This window comes from Schistocerca serialis, chromosome 6 (genome assembly GCF_023864345.2).
Source record: "Schistocerca serialis cubense isolate TAMUIC-IGC-003099 chromosome 6, iqSchSeri2.2, whole genome shotgun sequence".
Classification (NCBI taxonomy): Eukaryota; Metazoa; Arthropoda; class Insecta; order Orthoptera; family Acrididae; genus Schistocerca; species Schistocerca serialis.
This window is the reverse complement of record NC_064643.1, coordinates 472,974,796-472,993,963: the sequence shown is the minus strand read 5'-3', so window position 1 is coordinate 472,993,963 and position 19,168 is coordinate 472,974,796.

Genomic DNA, 19,168 nt, shown 5'->3' with positions numbered 1-19,168 from the left:
TACGGCCGCAATACGGGAATTAACAGACTTGAACGCGGAATGGTGGTTGGAGTTAGGTGCATGGAACATTCCATTTCGGGAATCGTTAGTGAATTCAGTACTCCGAGGTCCATAGTGTAAAGAGTGTGCCGAGAATACTGAATTCCAGGAATTATCTCTCACCACGGACAACGCAGTGGCCAAGAGGCTTCGCTTAACGACCATGAACAGCGGCGTATTCGTAGAGCGTCAGTATGTCAGTAGGAATACACAGGCAACACTGCGTGAAACAACAGCAGAAATCAATGTGGGACGTACGACAATCTGTTAGGACAGTGCGGTGACATTTGGCGTTAATGGGCTATGGCGGCAGACGACCAACACCAGTGCCTTTGCTGACAGCACGACATCGCCTGCAGCGCCTCTCCTGGGCTCGTGACATCGATTGGACCGAAGACGACTGGAAAACTGTGGCCTGGTCAGACAAGTACCGATTACAGTTGGTTAGAGCTGATGGTAGGGTTCGAGTGTGGTGCAGATCCCATGAAGCCATAGAAGCAAGTTGTCAACAAGGAACTGTTGACTCCATAATGGTGTAGGCTGTGTTTACGTGGAACAGACTAGAGTCCCTCGTCCAACTGAACCGATCATTGACTGGAAATGGTAATGTTTGACTACACGGAGACCATTCTCAGCCATTCACAGACTTCATGTTCCCAAACAAAGATGGAAGTGTCACCTGGCCGCCATTGTTCACGATTGGTTTGAAGAACATTCTGGACTATTCGAGCGATTGATTTGGCAACCCAAATCGGCCGACACGAATCGCATGGATCACATATAGGACATAATCGAGAGGTCACTTCGTGCGCAAAAGCTGGCCACTGACAACATTTTCGTAGTTGTGGACGGCTATAGAGGAAGCATGGCTCAGTATTTCTGCATGGAACCTGCAACGACTTGTTGAGTCCACCCCACGTCGGACTGCTGCACTATGCCGGGCAAAAGTAGATTCCACACAGTAATAAGAGGATCCCATTGACTTTCGTCATCTCACGGTTTCTCATGGTTCAAAAACACTGTTGTTGTTGTTGTGGTCTTCAGTCCTGAGACTGGTTTGATGCAGCTCTCCATGCTACTCTATCCTGTGCAAGCTTTTTCATCTCCCAGTACCTACTGAAACCTACATCCTTCTGAATCTGCTTAGTGTATTCATCTCTTGGCCTCCCTCTACGATTTTTACCCTCCACGCTGCCCTCCAATAGTAAATTGGTGATCCCTTGATGCCTCAGAACATGTCCTACCAACCGATCCCTTCTTCTGCTCAAGTTGTGCTACAAACTTCTCTTCTCCCCGATCCTATTCAATACTTCCTCATTAGTTATGTGATCTACCCATCTAATCTTCAGCATTCTTCTATAGCACCACATTTCGAAAGCTTCTACTCTCTTCTTGTCTAAACTATTTATCGTCCATGTTTCACTTCCATACATGGCTACACTCCATACAAATACTTTCAGAAATGACTTCCTGACACTTAAATCTATACTCGATGTTAACAAATTTCTCTTCTTCAGAAACGCTTTCCTTGCCATTGCCAGTCTACATTTTATATCCTCTCTACTTCGACCATCATCAGTTATTTTGCTCCCCAAATAGCAAAACTCCTTTACTACTTTAAGTGTCTCATTTCCTAATCTAATTCCCTCAGCATCACCCGACTTAATTAGATTACATTCCATTATCCTTGTTTTGCTTTTGTTGATGTTCATCTTATATCCTCCTTTCAAGACACTGTCCATTCCATTCAACTGCTCTTCCAAGTCCTTTGCTGTCTCTGACAGAATTACAATGTCATCGGCGAACCTCAAAGTTTTTATTTCTTCTCCATGAATTTTAATACCTACTCCAAATTTTTCTTTTGTTTCCTTTCCTGCTTGCTCAATATACAGATTGAACAACATCGGGGAGAGGCTACAACCCTGTCTTACTCGCTTCCCAACCACTGCTTCCCTTTCATGTCCCTCGACTCTTATAACTGCCATCTGGTTTCTGTACAAATTGTAAATAGCCTTTCGCTCCCTGTATTTTATCCCTGCCACCTTTAGAATTTGAAAGAGAGTATTCCAGTCAACATTGTCAAAAGCTTTCTCTAAGTCTTTCTCAAAAGCACTGTACGATACAAAAGCAGTGAATCTATCAATGTTCCTCTTAAATGTATTAACAAGTAAACAATGCCAAGCTCTTTACTTCGAGATGTCTAGCAAGTCTGCATGATTTAACATTACTATGAATTGACGCACATTGGACAAATGGTTCAAATGGCTCTGAGCACCATGGGAGTTACCTTCTGAGGTCATCAGTCCCCTAGAACTTAGAACTACTTAAACCTAACTAACCTAAGGACATCGCACACATCCATGCCCGAGGCAGGATTCGAACCTGCGACCGTAGCGGTCGCGCATTTCCAGACTGTAGCGCTACGGCCGGCTAAATTGGACAGACATGAGTAATTGTAAACAGTACACAGTTTATGACGACAGCTTGCAACACGACTTCCATGAGTTCTATAACGCGATAACCGTTGCTAGAAAATATCATAAAATTCGTTTCACTAATTACAAAACTACGTCGCAACTTATGGAGAGTATCAACGTGTCATTATTTGTTGTTTTAAAATGTGGTCATGACTGGCTTCTACGTACTTAGTCCGGATTCAACAAATGAAATAGTAAGCGGGGGCAATCACATCGTAAGAACTCCGGCTTATCGAATGGGCATAAATGTTCAAACATCTTGCGGGAATGCAGCCGGCTGACATCTTCGACAACAGCCATTATTTCATTTTTTTGTGCTGCATTTGGACTACTAGGATTGCTGCCTGGTAAGTTTTTTGCAGACTGTAGTGCTCCACTCACTCCAGGGACCAATGACCCCAACCGTGAAGCTCTTACGCTACGCAACTGAGGCCTCGGTCTATATTGCCCATGCAGCACCAGGTGGAGGTGGGGCATCGTGTAGATCTATTGTCCTCTTTTTTCTTTGCGTGAATGGTATCCATATTATTAAATTATTATAAATTAATTAAATTATTATAAATGAAAAATTGGAAGGAGGATTTAAGTCCGCAGCTCGTGGTCGTGAGGTAGCGTTCTCGCTTCCCACGCCCGGGTTCCCGGGTTCGATTCCCGGCGAGGTCAGGGATTTTCTCTGCCTCGTGATGACTGGGTGTTGTGTGATGTCCTTAGGTTAGTTAGGTTTAAGTAGTTCTAAATAGCTGTTAAGTCCCATAGTGCTCAGAGCAATTTGAAGGAGGATATGATAAGAGGAAAAATTTTGACTAAAGAAGAGCGAGAAAAGGGGATAGGATAGACTGCGTAGTATATGTCCTCTCACCTGCGCTGACCAGGAAGGGGGTCTCGGAATGTGACCTCGAGCCTGAATACCTGTGCAGTGACTCCCAGGGCCACTTATTAAGATATTTTAATATGTTCGCTGCTCAATTCTAGGTTAGCGTTTTATATGTTCACCATTGTACCTGGTACAATGACTGGTGATTACTATAGGTTAGACATTCTATAAGGTGTCTGTATACAATGTAATAAAGGATTATTGCTGATATGTGTTGTGTACGCTATGTATTCTGTCTCGTTGTGTGTTTTAACGTGTATGTCCTTTTGTGTGCCTCGATGTCACTGTAGGCTTGTACCATGGGAAACACGTAGAGAATATTGTTTGGTGGCCAGTACCCACTTTCTATAACACTAACTGCACACATGCATTAAAAGGGTCTTTATTCGTAAGAACAAGAAGTTACTTAAGATAGTCCAGATGTTGTGATACAAGCTCTTCTGTAATAGTCCACGTTAGCCTCACTGCTGGTGAAGTACACGTCGCGCTATGCACACTACTCCGGTCGCCAGGTGCCGTCTGAGTCTGAACTGGAGGCTGAGCTAACTGCTGCTGCGACTCCCACTGGCCTGCGACTGATGACTCGGCTCGTTGACTGACTGGATGACTGACTGGGCCCTCCGGTCCGCGGTGGCGATCTGAATACTTGCGGTTGACAGGGCGTTGGCGGCACGTTGCCTGCGAGTCTGTTTTTGGCCTCTCGCCTGATAGGCGCGTTGCTTGTTCCTACTATCGATCTTCTCGCAATTTCTTTGCCGCCTGGTGTGCTGGCGTCAGCTTACGCCAGCACAGTACCCTTACTGTGGTTTATGGTAGGTGCTAAAGATCTATGTCACAATAGTAACACGTTTAACGTGGCGCTTGGAACAATAACCGCCACGATTATATGATAACAAATGTCTCTCTGCTTATATATGTTTATTGGTCCTATATTTAGATGTCCACATATCTTCACCCTCATCTCCATCTATATACATAATCCGCAAACCACCGTCCTTTATGTGGCGAAGTATACCCTGTACCACTACTAGCCATTTCCTTCCCTGTTCCATCCGCAAGTAGAGTGAGGGGAAAACAACTGTCTATATGCCTCCGTATGAGCCCTAATATCTCGTATCTTACCTTCTTGTTCCTTAAGCGAAATGTATGTTGGCGACATTACAAACTTTCCGCAGTCAGCTTCAAATTCGGGTTCTCTAAATTTTCTCAGTAGTGTTCCTGTAAAAGTACGTCGCTTCCCTGCAGGATATCCATTTGTATTTCCCAAGCTACTCCGTAATACTAGCGTATTGTTCGAACCTACCAGCAACAAATATAGCAGCCCGTCTCTGAACCGCTTGGATGCCTTCCTTTAATCCCCGAGCAGTACTCAAGTATATGTCGCACTAGCGTCCGATATGCGTCTCCTTGACAAATGCATCACACTTTCCCAAAATTCCACCAATAATCAAAACTTCACGATTCGCCTTCCCTACCACAATCGTCACACACTCGCTCCATTTCATATTGCTTTTCAGCATTACGCCCAGATATTTAAATGCTGTGACTGTGTCAAGCAGGCCCCTACTACTGCTGTATCCGAACATTACAGGTTTGTTTTTTCTACTACTCCTCATTAACTTATATTTTACTGCATTTAGAACTAGCTGCAATTGATCACCTCACGTAGAAATCTTCTATCTCCTATCCCTCTATAGTCATTCCACTTCGACATCATCTCGTACACCACACTATCATCAGCAAATCAGCAAAAAGCCGCATACTGCTGCTTGCCCTGTCCACCAGAATATTTATGTATGCAGCAAATAACTACGGTCCTGTCACTTTTCCCTGGGGGCACTCGTCACGACAGCCTTATCTCTACTAAACACTCAGCGCCGAAAACAACATACGGCGTCCCATTCCTTAAAAAGTCTTAGAGTGGCTCAAATGTCAGGGAATCTATTCCATGTGTTCGTACCCTCGTTATCAGTCTGCAATGGAGCACCATGTCAAATGCTTTCAGGAAATCTAGAAATATGGAATCTACACGTTGCCCTTTATCCATAGTTCGTGGAATATCATGTGAGAAAAGATGAGTTTCGCAGTACCATTGCTTTCTAAAAGCGCGCTAATCCATGGACAGAAGCTTCTCATGCTCAAGCAGATTTACCATTTTCGAACTGCGAATATGTTCAAGCACTTCTTCGTGAGTCATGTCCTAAGCGTCGATGCTGTAGGAGTCCGTTGTACTGGAGTCCACATCTGAACTAATCGAGTCGTCTCTTTTTCGTATACTACAGTGCCTGTCAAGTCTCATTCTCTGTCTCTCTCTTTCTCTCTCGTTCGTTTTTTCTTTTTTTAGATGGTGTGTTCTGTCTGAGAAACGTGACCTGTTAGTTCATTTACTTGTACCAATTTGTATGAGTGCCTGTGTTTATGTGTTGAAGTGATTCTTGTTGTGTTTCGCCGTGTATGTGAGTACCGCTCACAGTACAGCACAAATTTGTTCAGGGCTCCATTTTCACCGCATTTGCAGTTTCCACTCGTAGAAAGCAAGACACGCTGTAGGTGTGCTAGACCATGAACAGACCGAGAATGAGCCACACCACGGCTAGTATTGGTTTCCTTAATATCCTTAACCGTTCCCTGATCTGCGAGACATAGCTGTACAACCTACAGCCATTATCCTTCGGTCCTACTCACGTTGCGAGACATCCAACCGCCAAGTGTTTAGTTAACGTTCCTTTCTTAAGCCAGTAGCATACGACCAGGTGATCAGCCCGTAATTTTCAAGGCATAAATGCAACGAAGTTTAAACTCCCGTTAGGTGATGCTACGCCGGTCGACAACCATAATACCACTTATGCAGAAAGGCAACACATAAACTCCATGGCCGTGCAGTACTAGGCGCTTCAGTCCGGAACCGCGAGACTGCTACGGTCGCAGGTTCGAATCCTGCCTCGGGCATGGATATGTGTGATGTCCTTAGGTTAGTTAGGTTTAAGTAGTTCTAAGTTGTAGACGACTGATGACCTCAGACGTTAAATCCCGTAGTGCTCAGAGCCATTTGAACCATTTTTTTATACTCCATAAACACCTAACGCCACCACGTAATTAAAAATGACCCACGTCGGTGAACATTATTACCAACGGGTGAAAGGTCCCGTTGACAGTGTCGCAATTAGAAGAGAACACATGCACGGATTACGCGAGAATAGCGAAGGAAATCGATCGCCCCATTTTCAAGGAAACCATCCTTGATATAGCCTGGAACAATTTAAGGAAATCACAGGGAATATAAACCTGTCTATGTAGATGGAGAATTGAAACGTCGTCCTCCGAATTCCAGTCCAGTGCGATAACCACTACGCCACCTCGCTCAGTACCATCGGATAAAGAAGTAGCTTCACTCTAGTTCCAGAGAGAGAGAGAGAGAGAGAGAGAGAGAGAGAGAGAGAGAGAGAGAGAGAGAGCACTAGTCCAAGCAGGATTTAAGCAAACACCTCCCTCTCTATTTTTAAGGTTACTTTTTAACCTAATCTCAACCGTTTCTTCTAAAACGGCGGGAAATGCACTCCAAAATCTCTGCGCTGAAACGCTTTGCGGATAAAAGACCAGAGGATGTGGATTTTATTATTTTAGGTTTTTTGTTGCCAGTCCCTGTTTATTTTCACAACGCGTTTCGAAGGTTTAGAACTTCATCATCAGGTAGATTTATATACATTAATATGGCAAGTATGTATTGTGTTACAACTTGAAGTAGCCTGTGGCACCGTCTAGTACAGAAAAACAAAACTCTATTTCTGTACCTGGTTCTAGTACATGTTCCGACGTAGTGTTTTTGTTTGCTACGTCTGCTTCGCAGTTATTAGTTTGTAGACGTCATCTTTGTTGTCTCAGTGTTTACAGAGTGTGGTGGTGCATATTATGTATCACGACAAGAAAGGGAGCCTGTGAGCAGTGGGGCCATCTTACCACGTTTTTATTAGGTAGCTTGCTTGTGTTTATGTATTCGGTAAAAAATTTCATTTTGATTTTATACTAACTTGCCGAAACCTGGACACTTGAAACTTTCGACGTAGCTCACGACTGTACGACAGTATGATATTAATTTACTTTACTGTCTGGTGTGTGACGGGGGGTACTCTGTTTCTCTGTCTTTTGTCTGTTCGGTACAAATTTTGCAGTTGATTTCAATCTAACTTCCCGATGACCTAGAGATTTTCAACTTTCGGCATAGCTTAGAACTCTATGACTACGTAATATTAACTCGTTTTTGTGTTTGGTTTGCGGGAATGGTACTTTGTGTACGATTGCTATTTACCCTTTGATCTGTTTGAATCGCGAATGTTTCGTGGAAATAACGAATGCTGGTAAGCCTTCATGTGACCTCGATCGCTCTAATTTTTAGTTTCACAGTATTTTCGCGTGGTATACATAGGTCCAAGCAATCTGTTTATTGACTTAGGCAAAGAAAAAATTAAATAAACCTGAAATTTACGGCACGTCTCTGTTGCAATCTGATCAGAATGATTGAAAGCGACTGAAAAAGTTCACATACGAGACTAAAAAGCAGAAAATAATTATTTGAACAAATAATCTTGTAATGTAGCATGGTTTTTAAACAGACTAAAAGGTTAAAATAATTTCTCCTGGCACCATACAGATTCCTAATCCAATATAAATACTCCTGTATATTTGTGACTCTTCGAGGCTATGACAACACTAGTAAAATTTAAAACGAAAAATGTGGGGCGCATACAATAGATAATATTAAGGAGTGCATAGCGCAGCTCTTGTTGGCTAAAATCATACAGCTGTTCATTTCATCTGCAGTGCAATAAGATGGCTAGTGGCTTATGTGTACTATTCATGCTCCGGTAACGAAAACTGACAACAGACGGGAGAGCGGTGTACTAACCACATGCCCCTCCATATCCGCCACCTTTGACGCATAGCGGCTGAGGATGACACGGCGATCGGTCGGTACCGTTGGGTCTTCCGGGGGCTGTTCGGACGGAAAGGAGTTTCACTCCGATTTAACAACGTGTCATATAAAGAAGCTTTTTAGTTAAATAACTGTTACTTTATTTATTTCACTTTGACTTTTATATGTTGCATCACCTTTTAGTCAAAGATCTCCACAAAACTTTTGGCCACGTACTCTCTACTAAAGAGTCCCACATTTTATTCCACGGTCGTAACACAAGACATGCATGCCTGGTGTCCACTTGATGATGGAAGTTTAAGCCATAGAAACGCGTTGTGAAACAAAACAACGGTTTGATGACGGTTTTACCCTTACTTTTTAACGTCTTTCCGGGTTGTCATATTTAAAGCACATCTCTTGAGAGGGAGGTGTCCACGTAGCGCGCGTACATCACACTCTGCTAGGTCCAGGTGGGCGGGAGCAGCGACCTCGGACACTGGTTTCTGCCTCACTCGAAATCCGCAGGGCCGCCTGGGAACCCAGCGGGGAAGCCGAGGTTGCGGTTGCGCTGCGGGGCCCTGTACCTGCGCCCGACTCCGCCCACTCGGCAAGCCGGCCTCGCCTCTGTGTGCGTGTGTGTGTGTGTGTGTGTGTGTGTGTGTGTGTGCCGACAAAAGGCCGGCTGACGGGAGGCTAAACGCACGCTATCTGGCGGTGTCAGTACTACACAAATGTGTTTGGGTTTCCCTTAATTATAGGGCCAGCGTGTTTTCGGAGGGCCGCAGCGCCCGGGGCGACCGACCCGTACCTGCCACCCCTCCAACTTCCCCCCTCCCACCCCAACGACCCGCCAGATTACGCGACCACTGCCGTCGTATCGCTTCTGGAGCGCTGCAGCTACCGGCTCCACGACAGCCGCTATCAGCGGAAGATAACGGCGGGGCCCCCCAAGCAACTGTAGTTCACTCGCTGACCCTGACAGTGGGCGAGGCCTTCAGCCGTCCTCACACGGACAAGCTTGTCATCGGGAAAGACGCCAAATGTCAATCTTAACGTGCTTGGTGACCTCAGAAACGTGCTCGTATACCACATCACTCTTCATCGTGATTTGCGTGTTCAGCGTTCTTCGGCGGTAGTTGTCTGGTATATCTGATGCGCTGGTGCAGGAGCAAGTGTTTCGGATCACATACACTAGTGGCCATTAAAATTGCTTCACGACGATGATGACGTGCTACAGACGCGAAATTTAACCGACAGGATGAAGATGCTGTGATATGCAAATGATTAGCGTTTCTGAGCATTCACACAAGGTTGGCGCCGGTGGCGACACCTACAACGTGCTGACATGAGGAAAGTTTCCAACCCATTTCTCATACACAAACAGCAGTTGACCGGCATTGCCTGGTGAAGCGTTGTGATGCCTCGTTTAAGGAGGAAAAATGCGTACCATCACGTTTCCGACTTCGATAAAGGTCGTATTGTAGCCTATCACGAATGCGGTTTATCGTAACTGCTGCTCGCATTGGGCCAAACAGATGGAAGTCGGAAGGTGGGAGGCCTAGGCTGTAGGGTAGGTAAGGAAGAACAGTCCAATGAAGTTTTGTGACCTCCTCTAGGGTGTGCAGGAAAATGTGAGGCCTTGCGTTGTCATGAAGAAGACACTGATTTGCATTTTTGTGGTGACGAAAACGCTGAAATCGTTTCTTTAGTTTCCTGACAATAGCACAACCTCGTAGCACCATGAGGGAGGATATCCAACAGAATAACCTCTTCAGAGTCCCATTAAAGAGTCGCCATGACTTAACTGGCTGGGTTGCGGTGATAAACCCATGTTCCATTGCCTGTAACTTTGTTCTACAAAAAAATTTTACGTCAGTCTCGTAAAGTGCAGATGGTTCCTCACACATGATTCTTCGTTGCTCCATGAGGTCTTCCGTTAGGCGACGAAGAACCCAACGAGTATACACCTTTGAGTACCCCAACTGGTGGGCGAGTATGTCAGCACTACCAACAGAAACGTCCAGTTGAGTAGTAAGGTGTTCGATTCTGATGCATCGATCATCGCGAATGAGAGTGTCGGTACGTTCCAAAGTTGCAGGAGTCACAGCTGTGTGCGGCCGACCGGCGCGCGGGGGGTCGGACACGTTTGCGCAACCTTGTTGTGATGAAGACAAACGCCCCACCCAACGGCTTGGCGTGTTTTCCGTTCACTTCCAGGTCTTCGGAGACATTCTGCAGCGCCTATTTATATCGGCGATGCTCTGGTTTTCCGCCAAAAGGAACTCAACGACAGCTCTGCTTGGAACGCACCTCCATTACTGACGCCATTTTGAAGGCTGTGCATAGTGCCGCCATCAGTCGGAACTTCATGAAACTACAGTAGCTGAAGCGGGAATATTCCATGAGGTCCCTCAAAAAATTTCACATAAAGTGGCGAAGAAAAAAAACCTATTGCATTATTTATTGAACGTCCCTCTTAAATCGCCGTTACTCGTTTACGTCGAACCAGGTGGGAGTCTGTAGGTGGCAGGTAGTAAGCTGCTTGCTGCCAGTCATATGCGCCACATTTCGTCCTGATGCGGTGTTTTCGGTGCACCTGTTTTGCTTCTGCTCATAGTCTACTGTCAAGTGCAGTAAAGTGTAGTAAAGTGTTTCCCTGCATATCTCATTTTGACGAAAATAGTGATTATATTCAACGTAGAGCGTTCCATTGCGGTAGTGCGAAGTAGGTCAGTATTTCACGACTGTTATACACTTGACTATGCAAACAAATTAAAAAGATGATGCTTGAAATGAAATATTTGGTATCAAAGGAATTTTGCAACGTTACCGCCAAAGGACAGAAAAATTATTGGTAAATATAGTAAAAAAACGATTAATCTGTAGCATGATATTTACCGGACGAACAGGCGTAAATGATATACTGCATTGTAATTATTTCCGCGGTGAGTGACAGCAAGTCACAAGTGTGTAAAGAGGTGTCAAATATAGATTGATAAATCGTTAAGGGTCTCTCTGAGGTGTCTCGTGAAGGCAAAAGCAAACTCCTAAATGTAAACGATAAATAGTTACTCGACGACACCATTTTTTTTTCTTATTTTGCGTTTCTTGATAATGAAATAACTTGCAGAAACAACAACTACTTCCTCTGTGGGAGATATTTTGTGCTTGAGTAGTTCTATACGTTGCCTACAGGAGGCCGTTCAGCTACCATAAGCGCGACTTCGGCTCTGTGCACCAAAAGCTGGGTGCAGCAAGCGTCTGATTGCATCCAGATGCACAAACTACAGTGCGAAAGATGCCTGCTGTCAATACACAGCGCCTGAGACTGCAGTCAGTCGTGGCAATTGCAAATGCTAGTCCTAGAATCGAAAGCACTGCAGTTTATAAATGCATTAACGATATAATACTTTCACAAGATGATCATGCACCCAGTATCCGTAATGCAAAATACTAAAGTCTCACCATCTTCCAGAGGTCAACATCTGACTCATCGTGAGCGGATGCTGAATCAGTTTTAAGGTATCTGGCGCTCTTAATATCTGTAGATACAAACAGACACCTTCCGAACAGGTCTTGAAGGCCCAATAGTACCGACTGGCAGCCGTGTCATCAAAAATGGTTCAAATGGCTCTGAGCACTATGGTACTTAACATCTATGGTCATTAGTCCCTTAGAACTTAGAACTAATTAAACCTAACTAACCTAAGGACATCACACAACACCCAGCCATCACGAGGCAGAGAAAATCCCTGACCCCGCCAGGAATCGAACCCGGAAACCTGGGCGTGGGAAGCAAGAACGCTACCGCACGACCACGAGATGCGGGCAGCCGTGTCATCCTCAGCCCTTAGACGTCACCGGATGTGGATAGGGAGGCGCATGTGGTCAGCACACCGTTTTCCCAGCGGTTGTCAGTTTTCGTGACCGATGCTGCCACTACTCAATGAAGTAGCTCCTTAACTGGCCTCACAAGAGCTGAGTACACGCTGCTTGCCTACAGTACTCGGTAGACCTGGACGGTGACCCATCCAATCACTGTAGCCATTTTGTGAGGTATGTTTGGTAGGAATTCATATGTTCCCTGCCTCTTATTTGAACGCTTTCCTCTTTAATAGTAATTCTGTCCGAATACATAACAGCTCTCTTCTGGCAACTGCCATTAGAATTTGACTTTATCCACGTAAGCATACCGTAAAAGGTAATGCCCCTATAACCTTCCCTTTGAGTAACCTCGAAGTTACTTTTACATCTGACGATATCCTCCGCTGACAACGACGTATTGGCTTCTGTCTGGTAGCCGGCCGCAAACCCAACGACTTATCACGTCCGATAATCTATAAGCTCGAATTACATTCACTAAGCGGAAGTGCGGAACTGTTTTTGTTTTGTTTTCTTTCTTTTCCTTTCTGATTTGAGGTACCCGCCCGCATTCCTCTCCTATGAAACTCTTTCATCTCAGAGAAGGACTTCCAACCTATGTCCTCAATTATTTGCTGAATGAATTCCAACCTCTGTCTTCCTCTAGAGGTGTACTTCCTACATTTTCCCTTTAGTACCATGCAAGTTATTCCCTGCTGTCTTAACAAATGTCCTATCATCCTGTTCCTTTTTCTTGCCGTATTTTCGATATATTTCTTTCCTCGCCAATTCTCGGGGAATCGCCTCAGTCCTTATCTTACCAGTCCCCCTAATTTTCGACGTTCTTCTTCAGTACAACGTACCAGTTGCTTCGATTCTCTTTTGTTCCGGTTTTCTCATAATCCACGTTCACTACCATAGAATACTATGTTCCAAACGTACATTTTCAGTAATTTCTTACGCAAACGAAGACCTGTGTTTGATACGAGTAGACTTCTCTTGACCAGGAATGCCCTTTCGTAACTGCTGGTCTGCTTTTTATGCCCTCTTTGCTCCGTCGATCATGCCTTATTTTACTGCCTAGTAGGAGAATTCCTTAATTGCATCTACTTCGCCATCACCAATTCTGATGTTAAGTTTCTCACTGTTCTCATTTCTCCCACTTCTCAGTACTTTCATCTTTCTTCGACTTACTCTCAATCCACATTCTTTACTGATTAGACTGTTCACTCCATCCAGCAGATTATTTAATTCTTCTTCACTTTCACTGAAAATAGCAACGTCATCAGTGAATCTAGTCACTGACATCCTTTTACCCTGAACTCTGTTCCCACTCTTGAACCTCACTTTTATTCCCGTCATTGCTTCTTCGATGTATAGCATTAGTATCTAGATTATTACAACGTTATGATTTGCACTGTGAAAAGTCGTACCGAGCATACTCTTCAGATGGAGTGTACCATATAAGCGGCATTAACATAGCGATCCAAATACAGTCGCTGGCCGAGGTGGCCGAGCGGTTGTAGGCGCTACAGTCTGGAACCGCGCGACCGCTACGGTCGCAGGTTCGAATCCTGCCTCGGGCATGGATGTGTGTGATGTCCTTAGGTTAGTTAGGTTTAAGCAGTTCTAAGTTGTAGGGGACTGATGACCTTAGAAGTTAAGTCCCATAATGCTCAGAGCCATTAAAAAAAAACCTCAAATAATGAATGTGTTGTTCTTGACAAGTAACACTATATACAGTGAAATTAATGACAGTAATTCCATGGTGATTTCCAAATTGCGTTATCTTGCTGAAAGGTAATGTGCCGGAGTCATCTAATGGACGGCGCAGCAGCCTGCCTCATCAGATCAGTTCTTTAACGGCTGCTGTGGAAATTACCGGCTACGTGCCCACAAGCTATATTATTGTGTACTTAACGTCACTTCACACTGTCACACCAGGTGCTGGGCCACTTTAATAACAACAAATGCAGTCTGGTATCGTTCGTTCTTGTCTGGGCTTCCAAACACGGATTTGTCCATTGTGGTGCTGTACGTAGAATTGGGACTAGTCTGAAGAAACGACGTGATGGCGCACCAGTTGCGGTGTATCTCTCGTTCTGTTACCGCGTCTACTGAATGTGCAACGATGGTGGTCGGATTGGGGGTCCGTGGTGCTCCAGACGTTATCGCACTATCTTGTGGGAACTTGTATTGTTGCAAACAAGTCCACTTCCCGAGTCAAGGTACGTAACGTGACGCCGAGGCGAAAAGGACAATGTCTGTCCTCTCGGGCATGAGTCTAGTGGATCCACTGACATCTTGCATGACACTGAGTACGGCCCCCTGAACCCATAGACTCCACGTTCCCGTGACAGCCGTAATAACCCGACCTTTACGAGCAGCAATATCGCGGAACGATAAACCGTAATCTCGAAAAGCCACGATCCTGCATCTGTCGGATTCCTTTGTGGGCTTAATGAATGTAACTCCATCTTCTGGTGGAGTATGGGACTACGGCTGTTCAATGTTCCATAAAAAGTTGGAGTTGCTGACTGTTGTCCAAGGAGCACGTATGCCCCTAACAGCTATTACGAGGCCTGTTGAAGGCAGTGCTATATTTGCGACACGAAGGTTACTGGATTGAAGCAGTTTTGGCCTGAAGATGACGTAGTGTAACGTCAAACTGGTTGCCTAGGAATAATATAACGGCTATTGGTATTGTTTTTATGGTCCTTTGTATGCAGACGTTTCTCATTCTACAAGAGGCGTAACACGATCTTTCCCACAAACAACCTACGCTGAAGTGCGATTTCTGAATAAGAAATCCGCTGCGTACTCTTTCCTTACAGACTTAGATGGCGTTATTCCTACTTATCTAGAGCGATTGCGGTAAACACTAATCATTTGCATAGCCTATACAAGCATGTAATTCACTTCATGATAATTTGACGTTTGTTGCATATTGTCTCTATGGTGTTGCAATTGAAATGGATATCAGTGAAATTCAACAGCATGACCTCATTAAAAATTTAACTTATGTATTCAGAACTATGATACATATAACGTTGTATGTGTGTCTACACTACAAGGGTCTATACGGCTTTGGATATCTGATTCCGTGTTTGCCATTCAAAAACTCGGTGGTCCGAAATCCGAAATCCAGCGTTCTGTAAATAAAGTGTTACGATGCTAAAGGGGCTAAGCGCCAGTTTCGCACAAGTTGTGTTTTCTACTTAGTTAGGTAGTATGTGAACAGGGATTTTACCTGACAAGAGGACTATCTCCAATGACAGTTGTTGTAGGTGCTACGAAGGCCAGTAGATGGCTTGAGAGGTAACTCCTATGGCTTGTTCATACTAAATGGGGTAAATGCAGAATGTGTTTCACCAAATGGCTGTACTGGATATAGAGAGTATATACTTTTGCTTCCTTCTATCGTTTTGCAGCCCGTCTCTTGTGTTTCTTCACTGGCGGTAGTATGGATAGTCGAAACAGTATGAGTAATTCAGCAAAGTGACGTAACAAAAAAACTGGTTACCGTACAAGACGTCAGTTGTTGAAGAAAGAGCAAACGTGGGGAAGCATTTTGTTCCTGGTATTGTAATGAACAGCAGCTCGCAATAAGCAAAGCTTTTCAGATAAGAGACAGTTATTTTGTGAGTTATTCAGCAGGCGGCTGATATGATCACTAATACAACAAAGGTTAAATATAAGTTCTGCCTCATGGATTAAATCAGCACGCCTTGGTAATTCTGATAAAAAGACATTTGGTGAAATAGGCAGGTGGGAAGTGATAAGAGTGTTGAAAAATGCTGGCGAAGTAAGAATTTCAATACGATCACATTCAGTAACGTCACTGTTGCAAAAGAATTTTCTTCAGACGAAAGAGACCTCAAAGATACAGATACAGTACTACGGAATACCTACCATACGTGCACAAATTGTTTTACAGTCAGTTGAGCCTAGTTTTTACAGTAAAGTTATTACTGGTGGTAGAAATATTAGAAAATTAGTTTGATGGATGTAGCCCCTTTAACATTTCACTTCAGATTTATTCAGAAAGGTCAGTATTTACTTGGTATTTTTGGATTATGCGAAGTGATAACTTGCTTTGCTGAAGTCAAGGAGTTAAAGCATATTTATGTTCAAGTTATTTTAGTAAAATTTATTCTGTCTAACCTAGAAACTATATTTTGTTACTTTAGCCCCTTAGCATCATAACCGTTCAAAGAAGCCCATTCGTGCTATTGCATCACAATCAGATGTTGGTAAAAAGCTTGCGAAAAATTATTTTCCAGTGATATAGCTTCAGCATCGTCCGTTTCCAGTTGGATTCTTACTTGAAAATTCATTTCTTACTTAACTCAAACTAGGATGACAGAAAATAACTCATTAGAAAAAATCTTGTGCTCGCTACGGCGGGGCCAGTCCCCAACAGAAGGAAAAATTGGTCTACGATCACAAACGCAAGTTCTATACACACAGTCGCTTGGTTCAACAACTCACAGCACACCGTCCGAAACGTACTGAGAGTTGCAGCGCAAACAGAACAACTTTCTTCCGGTCCGCATGAGCACTACATACAATTTATGGTATAAACAGAGAGGTTATCCTCTATGTGAGGTATCAGTTTCCTCATCAGATTGCAAATAATTCGGAATTACCCCCAACTTGCAATGCGGGGTAGCACGTTAACGTGAGCTGAAATGTGACCGAACGTTTCACCTAAGTTGTGTTCAAGATACAGAAAATCAGACAATACATAAAAGATAAATTGGATCCTTCCCATTAATATGTGACTATATTTTAAAATCTACTTTAGGTCTGTGATTGACAGTGTCGTGTATGAACACTTAAATCGAGGAAGCTATGGTTTCCGGAGGCTATGACTGAAATAGGAAACTGGTGGTTGCAGCTTATTGTCCCAACGCTATTACGTTTGTTGTATTTGTTACCCAATAGTGCATCTCTTGTTTCCAAACCATGGTCTTCCGTAGCCTCGGTTAGTAATGTCGGCACAACCGTGAAGCTGTTTCGTCAGTGTGAACTGAACGGAAAAAATTCTGATTACGGAGGCAGATTACTTGTATCCTTTTCACGCTGTTGTTATTACAAAAAAGACAATTTGCTTAATTCAGTGCATTTATCCAGCACTTTTTGTTCAATAAATCATGTATTTACACGAAAAACGTTATATCCATACCAACAAGTCAGGAAAAACTGGAATATTTGTTTCTCTTTGTTTTATTTATACCGTTCAACGAATAACATAGTACGCGATTTGCATTTGTACGGCCAGATTAGCTCTGAAAGTGATGATAGTCGTTAATTTGTATTGGAAAATGTTTTGAGATATACATTGTAAGTCATTTACAGTTCGATTAGTTTTTATCATACGTGGCTGGCTGCCGAATCGATTCATCAGAGTACGGCGGAGCTGGAAATACATATATTTACTTCGGGTTTGGTAGTTAAAGGATTTAAGAAATGGGAGCAAGAGAGAGGCTTATCGAATAACTTCGAAAGAAATGACAGAGCCGACACCCGTTTCAGAAAGTCGATTTGAGCTCGTTACGGCTTGGAACTTTATTGCAGCATTACACACGGGACAGGATAATTGTCATCGTCCTCCTTACTCAAAAGCGTAATATAAGCAGTGACAAATATTGAGTAACATGCGGCTAATATTTATCTCCGTAGGATGTCTCCAGTACATTAATGCCCAGTGGATTTCCTGGCACATCTTCCGTACCGCTTGTAGTAGCTCATTTTTCCGGAATTAAACAACCTACTGTACAAATTGACACTCTCGTGGAATTATAGACTAAAAATATTGAATGATAAACCTTATAACATAATTTTTCCTACGTATAACAGCCAACAGTGAAAAATATACTTTGTTTTTTTATATGTGTACGATGCATTAAAGAACCTACAAATACAAGGGAAAGGCAATAAGCACAGAAGACCTCAGTCTCATTCAACGAACACTGGCGTTCGACATGACAGGTGGCCCACAAAGAAAGGGCAGGGCACGATAACGATTCGAACATACAGTTTGAAAAGGACTCCACAGACAAACTTTCAGAGGTGGTAGTGTGGGTCTAAACAAGACAAATTGCCTAGTGAGCTTTGGGTCTACAATCAATTGTTCATTTTCTATACCGTGAAACAGATTTCTGCTGCTGCAAGCTCTTTGCTTTCCATATTTTTGGAGGGGGTAGTATGGACCAAAGCAAGGAAACAATGCCCAGTAAACATGGGTCCTAAAATGCATATATTAAAATCTATGAGCATGTGTACAGTAGCGAAGATGAACAGGTGCTCATACGAGTTCTTAAGGAATTCATTTCAGAACACGTGTTTGCTAGACATTCTTTTCTTGTTTTGATTCAAACTGCTGTAAGGTGGCTTGTTTCTAAAACTGGATGGTAAACCTAGTAGGTGTCGCGATAATGTCATGACGCCCTCCAAAGTAATGAGTGGGGAAATTTATGACTACTAAATGAGACACGACTCACAGTTACTTGATTTATTCCGATAAACTTACTGACAAAAATACGGGACTATTAATACAATATATCTGACGTGGGGGTCGTGGGAAAAGATTCTAATAATAGCGCAGTTGAATTAATTTTAATCGTGAAGTGACCAGTGACTATCATGATGTTAGTTAAAAACTGTTAGTAGTGCAGACGGGGAATTCATCGCAACCGTTGTTGGAGTTGAAAGCAGACTGTTCATTGACGTTAAAATATGTCTTCAGAATGAAGCTAGAAGTAATCGACTTAATACAGACCGACTTTAATGTCCCTGCACGTCGTCTCGCAATTATCGCTCGAACTCACCATGGTATTACAGAGGGAGCCTGAAGTGGCTGTGGAATCAATCAGTGCAGTAGCTAAGTGCAGATCAGTTCGAAAATTTCTAAGTGCCAAATACATCAAATCATTCATGCGGCATGCCACCGAAGTCGATGGCGACTCTCGGCGTCGAAGTCTGGCGATGGAGGCACCCAAA